Raw genomic sequence first — 12,021 nt, 5'->3', positions numbered from 1 at the left:
TCTCTTTTATCTCTGTTAACAGTGTTCAATGTTTATCAATATGGTTGATCTTACAAAATGACAGCTTTATCTGCTATTAATTTTTCAATTGTATTTCAATTTTCAATATCATTGATTTTTATTCTTAGCTTTATTTTGTTTCTTCTACTTGCTTTATCTTTTGCTTCATGGTTCACACTTTTAATTTTGTATTATAGTTGTACTTTTAAGGATAGTTTTCAACAGAACTATTCTATAGATTCTTCAGTGTAATAAAATCAATTATTGGTCAGTTGTAGTTTAATTATATCACTATAATTATTTTAGTGACCTTTTAAGGCTCAAGTGTCCCAAATCCATACTAAATTTATGCAACAACTTCATTCTTCATTCCATAGAAAGAATTGATGAGCACCTCAGAGAAAATATCTTCATAGTTCTGGGGAGACTCATTGATAGTACTATGGTGAAGAAAAGGCAAAGCACATGACAAATATGAACAGGATATTCAAGCTACAGATAATATTTGAGCAAAGGTTTGAAGAAGGTGAGATGTGAGCTATGTAGATATAAGGAAGAAGAGCTCTCCAGGTAGGGAAATGGCCATTGCAGAGACACTAAGACCTGATATCTTCCAATGTCAGTGGAGGGCTACTGTGGATAGAATCAGAGCATTAAGAAATGATGTCAGGGAATGCAATGTTTTCAGTGGATACAATTCCATAGGTCTGAATAAGCCATTGTAAGTACTTATTTTAAGGCTATATATTTTTTCTTTTTAACTTTTCTTAGGTACCATTGTGAGATTTTGAGCAGAGTTGTGCACCTACCAGATTTATGTTTTGAGGCACTCTGCTTCTCTTTGAGAATAGATTCTAAAATCATACGTTAGCAGACTATTATCTGGGTAAGAAATGACAATCTGAACCAGATTGAGAGAGGCAGTACAATTTGAATATCAAAGCTTCCATTGGACATGAGGCAAGCCTAGAATAAATGCTTCCTTCAAAAAACTGAGGCTAGTTCTCTAGTTTGAACTTCTCTTTCCTTGATGGTGAATTGTTCTCAGTAATTCTTTTTCTTCCTCTATCCTTGTAAAATTCAGTTTCAGTTAAATACTGTTTCCCAATCTACTATAAATATGTAACATATAAATCTCTAGGGTTATTTTTAAAATCAACTCCCTTTTATATTAGTCTATAAAGCTGCAAATTCATTCTTTCTTTCTTTCTTTCTAATATTTATTTTTTAGTTTACTTAGACACAATACCTTTATTTCACTTATTATTTTTATGTGGTGCTGAGAATCAAGCGCAGGGTCTCGTACGTGTGAGGTGAGAACTCTACTGCTGAGCCACAACCCAGCCCTCTTTATTTATTTATTTATTTATTTATTAAAATTCTATTTATTTATTTATTTTAATTGTTGGTCGTTCAAAACATTACATAGTTCTTAATATATCATATTTCACAGTTTGATTCAAGTGGGTTATGAACTCCCAATTTTACCCCTCTTTATTTAAGTAGTAATTTTAATTTAGCATTTTAGGTGCAAGAATAATGATGATTCACAAAAAAATGATTCACATTCAACATTGCTATAATAGAAACTATACCTGTTTGTCACGATTTCATTATTTACCTCTTGATTTTCATCCCATGCAGTTTAAAATGAAACTATCAATTTTCTTGGGACACTCATTATTCTTTTTTTTCTCTTCTAAGGCAGATTTATGAAATTCTTTCTCTAACTCATCTTAACACCTTTTTAAGTTGCTTCCCCAAAATGGATTAAATATGATCACTTGCCAAGGTCACATTTTTTTTTCCTCCAAGAGGGAGCTTATTTTTACTTACTGGCTCTTAATGTCTTAGTTTCTGAATTATATTATAATCCCTTCCTCGATATTTTTAGGACCAAAGAAGAAATTTGTTACTACAAACACATCAATTCATTCATATTACATAGTTTTCTATTGTAATATTCTGCTGCCCATTGCCCATATTTCTTATATAAGAAGAAGTAGAAGAGGTATGATGATGTCTAGAAACAGGTCTGTATCTGACATCTCATAGTAAGCCTTGGTAGAAGCTTTCTGGTATGGTTGCTTATAGCTCTTAAAAATTAGCATGAAATTAATATTGAAACACAAAGTCCACTCACAACTTTTTAACATTATATGTAGATGGTACTTCATTTGGTTGTATAAAATTATAGGAATTATATATGCTTTTGTCTCTAAAACAATTAAAACTTTTCAAAGAATGATTATTTGAATAATTAATTTACTTGTATTTCGTCTAATTTACAGAATCATAAATTTTCTACAAAAAATGGGAAACAAAATGCTGCATATGGAAGTTGGATATATATTTTAGGTTAGTGTTTTAAAATAACCTAGGAGAAGTAAAATTAGAATACCAGAAATTTTTTTGTTAGATTGGCTTATACCAGGCAATGTTAGCAGCAGAGAACACTTTCAAAGCAGTTTATATAATGAAGGTTTATTGACTCTGTATTTTTGTTGTTGTTGTTGTTTTGTTTTGTTTTGTTTTTGTATCCTTTATCATTTTGCAATTAAGAAAAAAATGATTCTGAGACAGAAGAAAGCTCAATGAAAATAAAATTTTACAACTAAAATTTTGATTGCTCTATATCTAATCAATAAGGCCAAATAATCACCAGTAGTATAGGGAGAACCCTGGGATAAAGGTATGAAAGCTTTCAAGTTAGATCAGGAATTTAATCCTAACTCTCTCATTGTGTGATCTTTGGAAAGTCAGAAATTCCACAGCACATTCTTTTATCTATAATGAGAAGATAATGTCTAACTTGCAAGAAGCTTGTAAGAATTACAGGCAATATGAATAAGAAACATGCACAGTAATTTGATTGTTATTATTAAAAGGTTTGATTGATAACAAAGAAGAAAACTATTCAATAGAAAAGCTGGAGTATATTTGCTAGTAACTAAAAACAAAGGATAGACAGAAATAAGGTGCCAAATAAAGCGAGTTTGGACGTTTGATGAGGCTTTACTACACCTTATTCTTACTGACCTATCTTGACCATGATATGCTATTGTTAGTGTAAATTACCATTCCAGTCTAAAATATATATCATGCTCTTGGTATTTCCTAAAGTATGACATTTCTATTCTCTGATTATTAGGGGCACTTCCTCATTTTGCAGGTTACTTTAATAGATAACCCCACTATTTCTCTGTATTTAGTCATATTTATGAAGCATTGTGATAGGGACTTAGTTGTTTTGGTTAATTATATGTAATCTAGGAACACAGCTGTAGGTTTCATTCCCAGGTTATTTGGCAAGTGGTTGAATTGTGGTTCTTTTCCAGACAAAGGCTGATTTCAGGGCCTCTTTTTCAGTGAAATCATGAGGAATACTGATGGTTATTCAAGAATTTTATCAAGCACTAGACTCTCACCCTCTTAATGGGTTTAAATGAAACAAATGCATCATAGAGTGAAATTATTTGGACAGATGTCAGAGCAAACCAAAAGAAAAAATCCCGGCCCACTGTGAAGGACTCCTCAGCTACCAAAGGAGAGCACAGGAGGTGTGCAGACAAATCCTGTTACTGGTTAATGGGATTTATTCGCGTGTCCAAACAGCAGTTTGAAAATGTGATTCTGCTAGAGACATAAGCAGAAGAGTTCTTATATGGGACAAAATTCTGTCTTCAGGAAAGATGGAATATATTTCACTAAAGTCAATCTGATTCTCTCTTTAATAAGTTGCTTGAAGGGAAAAAAAAAGTCTTTGCTGACACAGAAAATGCTGAAGCCTCTTGAGCTTAGTTTTTTGAAGTATGGTCTATAGTAGGAAGTAGGCAAGAGAATAACAGAATCCTGTGAGATGTAGGCTGTGAAACACTGAGGATTGCTGGCTAAGTGGCACACCTTATTCTTCCTAAACAAAGCCTAGAATATGAGTGGCAGAGCATTTTAAAGTATTACACATTTTGCTCTTCATAGTGTAATATATACAAGATGCAAGGTGAAAATCCATTTATTGCCTAGATAAAAAGAAAGCAAGCCACACACTGAACCTTAACACACTTTTATTCTTGTTTATAAAAAAAATATTTAAATAAAAATTTCATCAGCTCACATTAAGTTGTCATATACCAAAGAATGGTAAACATTTTCTGTGGAGAGCCAGATAGTTTAGGTTTTCCTGTCCATATGGTCTCAGTAACTACTATTCTGCCCTGCAGTTGTAGCACAAGAGTAGCCATAAACCATTGATGAATGAAGGAAGAGCTGTGGCTGTGCTTGCCCAGAGGTTGTACTTTGCCAATCTCTGATATGAGCCAGTAGGCCTCTTTTTAAATACCATCCTAGCATCTTTTACATTTACTGGCATATGATATAGAGTGATAAATAAATATAATATTTAAAATGGTCTAGTTCCTGGTAGTTCATCTCTCTATAGTATTTTCTATACTAGTTCTTCAATAAGATTCCAGTTGATAATTCTGAAACCACTTGAAAAATCTGCCTAAATTTAAAATATTTAACAAAAATATGTTTTCTGGAATCATTGATTTAAAAAAGTTATAACATGAATATTAGAACAAGGGAATGTTAGAATAACGTAAACTGTAGGACCTTCTACAAAAAATGTCTACGTCAAAAAAGAAAAGGAAGGCTGAGACAATGTTCCAAAATAAAGTAAACTAGAGCAACATGTAATATAAAATAAGTAGCCCTATAATAGTTTCTAGACCAAAAAAAAAAAGACATATAGATGGAATTATTTGGATAAATGACAAGATCGGTGCTTACCATGTGACATCATGATGGAGCTCAATCAATGGCAATTTAATTAATGAGGCTTCAGATGGAAATGTCCTCATTCTAAGGTGACACATACTGAAACAATTAGTGACAGGTGTTTGGGTGAGTGAGAGATCAATTTCACTTTCAATTTGTTCAGATAAAAATTATACATACATAAAAATTGAGAGAGAATGATAAATCAGATGATACAAAAATGCTAAATGATATAAAAGTGTTAGTTTCCTGTAAAAAATCTTAAAAGATGTTTTAAAAATTCTGAAAATGCTGTTACCAGACCTTTTTTCCTTCCCAGATTCTGATGCATACAGAATAGGAAAGAGTGATATTTTCAGAGATGTGTTTTAGCTCTAATACCTTATTTGAGCAGAATAATGGATAAAATGTAATCAGCTGGTAAAGCAAATGAATGGACTTGGTATTTTCAGAGCTTTCTAAAAATAATTGCAAGTTTTCTATTGGGCAAATCATCAGTAAGGAAATTCCAATAACTGAAACCATTATAATTCTTAACCCTTGAAAAATTGAACCAAGGAAATTCTAAACAATTTTCAAAGTACTTGATCAGCAGGAAATACTTCAAATAGTTCCTTCAGTACTTTTTAAAATTAGATCATGCTTCACCTACAACCAGATTAACAAGAAGAAGAACACACAGTGTTTAAGCTGAATGTTGAATACAAGCACAAGAAAATAATCTGGTCAGTCTAGAAAAGTTTTCAATTTGAGACTGCCTTGGTGGGATTTGAGTAGATGAAGTCCAGAAAACTGAAGCAAATAGTGGGGCATTTATAAATCCTGAGGGGTCCATGTAGAATTTGGTTAGAATGACAAATGTTTTTTTGGATGAATAACCTGCTGGGTTAGGTGAATATATCTCTGTGTGCAATTTTTAGAAGAGTTTTGGTTTCTTCTATGAGTGCTTTGCTCTTAGATGGGTTTACTCTATTTCTATTTATTATTTCTATTTAAATTATTTTGTCCTTAAATTCTTATAGGAAACACAATTTCTTATAAATTGTTATAGTAAAACAAAATGAAACAAATGCTGGTTTATGAGAAGTTCTTCTAGCCTAGAATATTGAACAAATATGGAACATCTTGAATAATTTAAAAATGCCTTTGTTTTTAAGATTAAATGTGAATGTGAACTAATCACTAAAACCATAACGTCACTTCTTCCTCTTCATAAAACACAATAAATAGAATGAACCTGGAGGAATATTTCCAGCTTTAACTAAAAAAATCCCCTTGAGTTATCTAAAATAATAAAATTACAGAACACACACACACACACACACACACACACACACACACATACACACACACACATCACCGCAGACATTACTGAAATCCAGAGGTTCCTTTGGATTATTTCAAAATCTTTTATTCCAATAAAGAGAAAAATCTAAAAGAAAAAGACAAATGTCTATAGACATATTAACTATGAAAATTGAACAAACAGGATGTAGAAAGTGTAATCAGACCAATGATAAATAATGAGATTGAAGCAGTGATAAAAAACCTTCCGCTGGGCATGGTGTCCCATGTCTCTAATCCTAGAGGCTCTGGAGGCTGAGACAAGAGAATCCTGAGTTCAAAGCCAGCCTCAGCAAAAAGCAAGGAGCTAAGCAACTCAGTGAGACCCTGTCTCTAAATAAAATACAAAATAGGGTTGGCAATGTGACTCAGTGGTCCAAGTACCCCTGAGTTTAATCCCTGGTACCTACCGCCCCCTCCAAAAAAAAAAAAAAAGCCTTTCAACAAAGAAAAGCCCAAAATGGATTATTAGCTGAATTATAGCAGACCTTTAAAGAAGAACTAATGCCAATACTCCTTAATTTAGTTCATTAAATAAAAAGAGGGAAACACTTGCAAATTTATTCTATTAAGCCAGTTTCATCCTTATATCAAAACCAGATAAGGACACATCAAGGAAAGAAGAGTAACATTACTCCTAATAAACAGACTCAAAAATCCTTAATAAATCATTAGAAGATCATATTTAAATACACTGTAAAAAGATTGTACATCATACTCAACTTGGTTTCATTATGTGGAAGCAAGGATGACTCAAAGTATGAAATCAATAGATGTAATTCAACATGTAAATAGAATTAAAGGTGAAATCATACTATTATTTTAATTGGTACAAAAAAAGCCTTCAACAAAATTCAGCCCTTTGTCATGCTAAAAGCACTGAAAGATAGAAGGATAGAAGTAATTTACCTCAACATCATAAAGGCTACATATAACACACCCAAAGCCAACATCATACTGAATTAAGAAAGCTTGAAGACATATCCTCTAAAATTAGGGATAAAAAAAGTTTGCCCAATCTCACCACTCCTATTCAATATAGTACTTATAATTTTAACAGGAGCAGACAATGACTTCCTTAATAGGATCTCTAAAATCCAAAAAATAATGTCAAGAATTAATAAATGTGATGGCATTGAATTAAAAAGCTTTTGCACAACAAAAGAAATAAGAGTGTGAAGATAGAACCTACAGAATGAAAGAAAAATTTTGCCAACTACTCTTCTAACAGGGGATTAAAATCTAGATTTAAAAAGAACTAAAAAAACTTATACAAATGCATACACAGAAAATAACCCTATTGATAGATGGGCAAATAAACTAATAAGACATTTCTAAAAAAAAGTACAAATGGTCAATAAATACATGAAAAAATATTCAATATTTTTAGCAATCAAGGAAATGCAAATATAAACCCCAGAGATTTTATCTCATTCCATTGGAATGTCGATTATTAAGAATACAAATTACAAATGCTGACAAAGATACAGAAAAAAAAAACCAGAAAATGTATACACTGTTGGGGGGTTGCAAATTAGTACAGCCACCATGGATATGGGCATGGAGTTTCCTTAAAACTGAAATCTGGAAGTGGGACCACCATTTGACCCAGATATCACATTCCTTGGTATTTGTCCAAAAGAATTAAAGCCAGCATACAATAGCAATCCATGCATACCTGTGTTTATAGCAGTTCAATTCACAATAGGCAAAATATGGAAGCAGCCTACATTTCACTCAATGAATGGGTAAAGAAAATATGGATTCCACAATTTAGCTATTGTGAATTGTGCTGCTATAAACATTGATACGGATGTGTCCCTGTAGTATGCTGTTTTTAAGTCATTTGAGTATAAACTGAGGAAAGGGATAGCCAGGTCAAATGTTGGTTCCATTCCCAATTTTCCAAGAAATCTCCATACTGCTTTCCATATTGGCTGCACCAATTTGTGGTCCCACCGCAGTGTGTGAGTGTACCATTTTCTCAAATGGATAAAAAAAATGTGGCATATATACACAAGGGAATATTACTCAGCAATAAAAGAGAATAAAATCATGGCATTTCGGGTAAATGAATGGAGTTAGAGAATATAATGCTAAGTGAAGTTAGCCAATCCCCCAAAAATAAAAGCCAGATGTTTTCTTTGATATAAGGAGGCTGATTCATAGTGGGATAGGGAGCAGGAGCATGGGAGGAATAGAGGAACTCTAGATAGGGCAGAGGGTTTGGAGAGGAAGGGAGGGGGCATGGGGTTATTAATGATGATGGAGTGTGATGATCATTATTATCCAAAGTATAGGTATGAAGACATGAATTGGTGTGAATATACTATGTTTACAAGCAGAGATATAAAAAATTGTGCTCTATATGTGTATTAAGAATTGTAATGCATTCCACTGTCATATATATCTATATGTATATATATACATATATATGACATTACTCTCTATATTTTTATTATATATATATATGAAAAAGAAAATGTGGAATATGTTCTCAATGGAGTTTTAATCAGCCATAATAAGAACATAATTATACTCATTGGAAGGAAAATGTATATAACTGGAGAACATTATGTTATGTAAAATAAAGCAGATTCATAAAATCAAGGGCAGTATATTTTCTTTCAAATGTGGAAACTAGAGAGAAAAAAGAGATCTCCTGAAAATAGAAGGAAGACAGTTGAATAAACAAAGGAGATTAGGGGAAAGGAGAGAGAAGAAAAGGAAGGTATTCAGAAAAGAAATTCGCCAAATTACGTTATGGGCATGTACAAATATATCACAATGAATTCCACTATTGTCTGTAATATAATGCACCAATGAGATAAATAATTTTAAAAAAGACTAACAACCATTTAAGCAAATTGCTATTATTTCTATATTTTAAATCATGGACAGACCTGAGATTCATTGTATAATATTTTTTTTCAGCAAGATTAAACCCAGATATAGTCTTCTAGTTATATATTTTTAAGGAGTCAGTACATTGTGTTGCTATGAACATGCCTGAAAGCACAAAAGGCAAAGTTATGAGTTCAGGTTTATAGGTAAAGCAATTCCAAAGTGACTGGTAAAACAATTCCTTCAAAATTAAAGTATCCTCAAATTGTGATTTTCCAGAAATTGTGTTGATATATTTTACTGCTCTGCAGCAATATCAACTATTTTGATCTGAAACTGGCCAGCTGACCTCCATAAATTGCCATTTATCTTACTCCAGACCTTGCAACATTTTTTTTCTCTACAAACTCCATTCAAATTATAGATATTGTTATCACAGTGGAAGGTCATTGTTAATGTTTGTTAGTTCAAATAATGCTTAAAATCAATAGTATTTCCTTCGTATCTCTACACTCTACTAGATTCTATGGTAAAAGTGGACACATTCTATAGAGCACTCAGAAATTTTGCTGCTGAAAGTCACCGTTATCAAAAGAAATAAATTATGGCCTTATTTGCTTTTGTTTGGAAGCTTTACTTTTATTGATTTATATCATACCAATATCCATTTCTAGTGATATTCCTTGAATATGAAACACTAACATAATTATGGATTATAATCTGGTTTAAAGAATTTTTTACAAATCTTATTGAGTCTTTGAAGTAGCCTTAAAAAAGAAAAAAATATAAAGAAAAGAAAGTAGCATGGACAAATATGAAATAGACATTATTGAGTGTCAATTACAGGTATATTTTATATACACACATGCATAATGTATAAATGGTTGTAAGAAGCTTTATTTTCAGATTCCTGTTCTTCTCAAGTTTCAAAGGCATTTTGATCCTGCCTATGTGAATTATGCTATTTAGAGCACCTGTAGTTTAAACCTCTGATTTGTCATTCTCCACCAGTAGTAGCAGGTATAGAATTGCCACTCTTATTCTCCATTGCTAAACTGCAATTTTAAACCAAATTATTTGCTTTAAATTATATATTTTGTTCTTTTATCAGAAAGAAACACAGATGTGAAGTGACATTTCATGATTAAAAACTGTTACTATGAATTTGTACTAAGGAACCAATGTGTGTATTTTATCTTTCAATTACTTACTAACAGCCACTTCTTATTTCAAAAAATCTGAAAAGATTTTACCAGTTATGTTAACTTGTCTTCATTGTTTTTCAAATCTTGGGTTTAAAAAAATTCTTAATGACTATCTAAATTTAAAATTATTTTTTCAAAATGTAATATTTTATTTTTGTATGATAAACACAAATGTTTATGCATATATATTTTTACTTACACAACTATGTATCAACATTATATGTTGTTAGTACTATAATAATCTTTCTCTCTTTTATCACAAGTACATTGTATTCAGAGTAAAATCCTGCTTCTCAAAACAATTCTGTATACAGTCAGATTCTTCTATATCACACTTTGTCAGTAGATTTGGTTATGTTTATGTGAGATGATATGATTCCTTTCTTCGATTGCCAACCAGATAACTGAGATGGTTCTAAAATTTATCTGTTCAGGTAAGTCTTTACAGGGTATAATCAGATATCCCAAATCTCCTTCTCTCAGTAAGTGTAAGAAGAATCAGTGCAGACACTGTCAGTCCAATGTAGAATTGTGAAAGATCAAAAATCTTTATCATCTTCCATTGATATTGGTAACCAAAAATAGTAGCCATAAATAAATTAATTTCAGTATGAGACTAATTTTGAAGTATATAGTTAGGGTCAATCTTTTAATTTACTCATGACCATTAAACAAGAAAAAAATTCTTAAGGGAAGAATATTCTTTCATGTCACTCAAATTCCTTGGTGTTGTACAGTACTTTAACTTTATAGTCTAAGTGTGCTTTTGCACACACAGAATTATGTAGGCATTTGGAAATTAGGTCATCAGAAAAATTCAATGAAGTGCAGAAGCACTTCTACATTTGTATATAAATTCCATGAAACAAAGGTGTATTCTTACATAAATACTACTAACAGTTTCTCTTAAATGATATAAAAGGGTCTTGCTAGGTTTCCTTAAAAAATTTTATTAATATTTTGCTATCAAAAGTAAAGGTATTGCATCATTGTTCATATTCTATTACCAAGCATTCAATTCACATGGTAGTAAATTAACACAAAAAGAGATAAATATTAAAAGGTGTTAATATTAAGTAAAATCTCTAAGGTATGTGATATTCATGTCTGCCTTACACATAAAATTAATTTTGACTTTGACTCTAAAATAAATTATTATAAATGATGTATTAACTTAAAAATAATTTATTTTTAGATTATATATTATATTGATAATTGGCACATAAAGAAATATACAAGTACCAAGAAAAATATGTAAATACTTGCTGTAATGATTCATTATTAACTTCTTTCTTACTAGATTAATTTCTATTTATAAGGAAGAAGGGGATGGCTTAATTTAAAAAAAAAAAAAACCTGCATTCTGGACTGGGGTTGTAGCTCAGTGGTAGAGTGCTTGCCTCGCACGCATGAGGCCCTGGGTTCAATCCCCAGCACCACATAAAAATAAACAAATAAAAATATTGTGTCCATCTACAACTAAAAAAATTAAGAAAAAACATTCTTTTTAAGTATTTTTCTACATTATTATAGGTAAATTGAATATATTGTAAAATAAGAGAAATTAAGGACCTTAGTAGACCATAAACCCTGTTCAAATGACTGCCTTCATCCTTGCAATTTAAATTTTAAATCCGCTTATTCTTTAATGTCATATGTAGATCTCTGAAACTTCTGTTTAATTGCTTTTCTGAATCTTTTTAAGTATCTGTGTTTCTTTACATTGCTATTGGGTACATTAACTGCAGTTAATAATATATATGAAATTTATCTTGCCTAGTTTTAAAATTGGCCAAAAAATAAATAAATGAGGAGAAAAACATGCATCTACTGTTGATCATTTAAGCCT

General features: G+C 31.3%; 1 non-coding gene across 1 annotated transcript; it reads left to right on the top strand.

Annotated features, from left to right (window-relative positions):
- Positions 1–11,541: 11,541 nt before the first annotated feature.
- On the top strand, positions 11,542–11,614 carry Trnaa-cgc (transfer RNA alanine (anticodon CGC)). The gene has a single exon. It is a non-coding gene; the product is annotated as a tRNA-Ala (tRNA).
- Positions 11,615–12,021: the final 407 nt, after the last annotated feature.

The sequence above is a fragment of the Ictidomys tridecemlineatus genome, chromosome 8, assembly GCF_052094955.1.
Source record: "Ictidomys tridecemlineatus isolate mIctTri1 chromosome 8, mIctTri1.hap1, whole genome shotgun sequence".
NCBI classification, from domain to species: Eukaryota; Metazoa; Chordata; class Mammalia; order Rodentia; family Sciuridae; genus Ictidomys; species Ictidomys tridecemlineatus.
The sequence above is the reverse complement of the archived record's forward strand: the minus strand, read 5'-3'. Positions and strand labels throughout refer to the sequence as shown.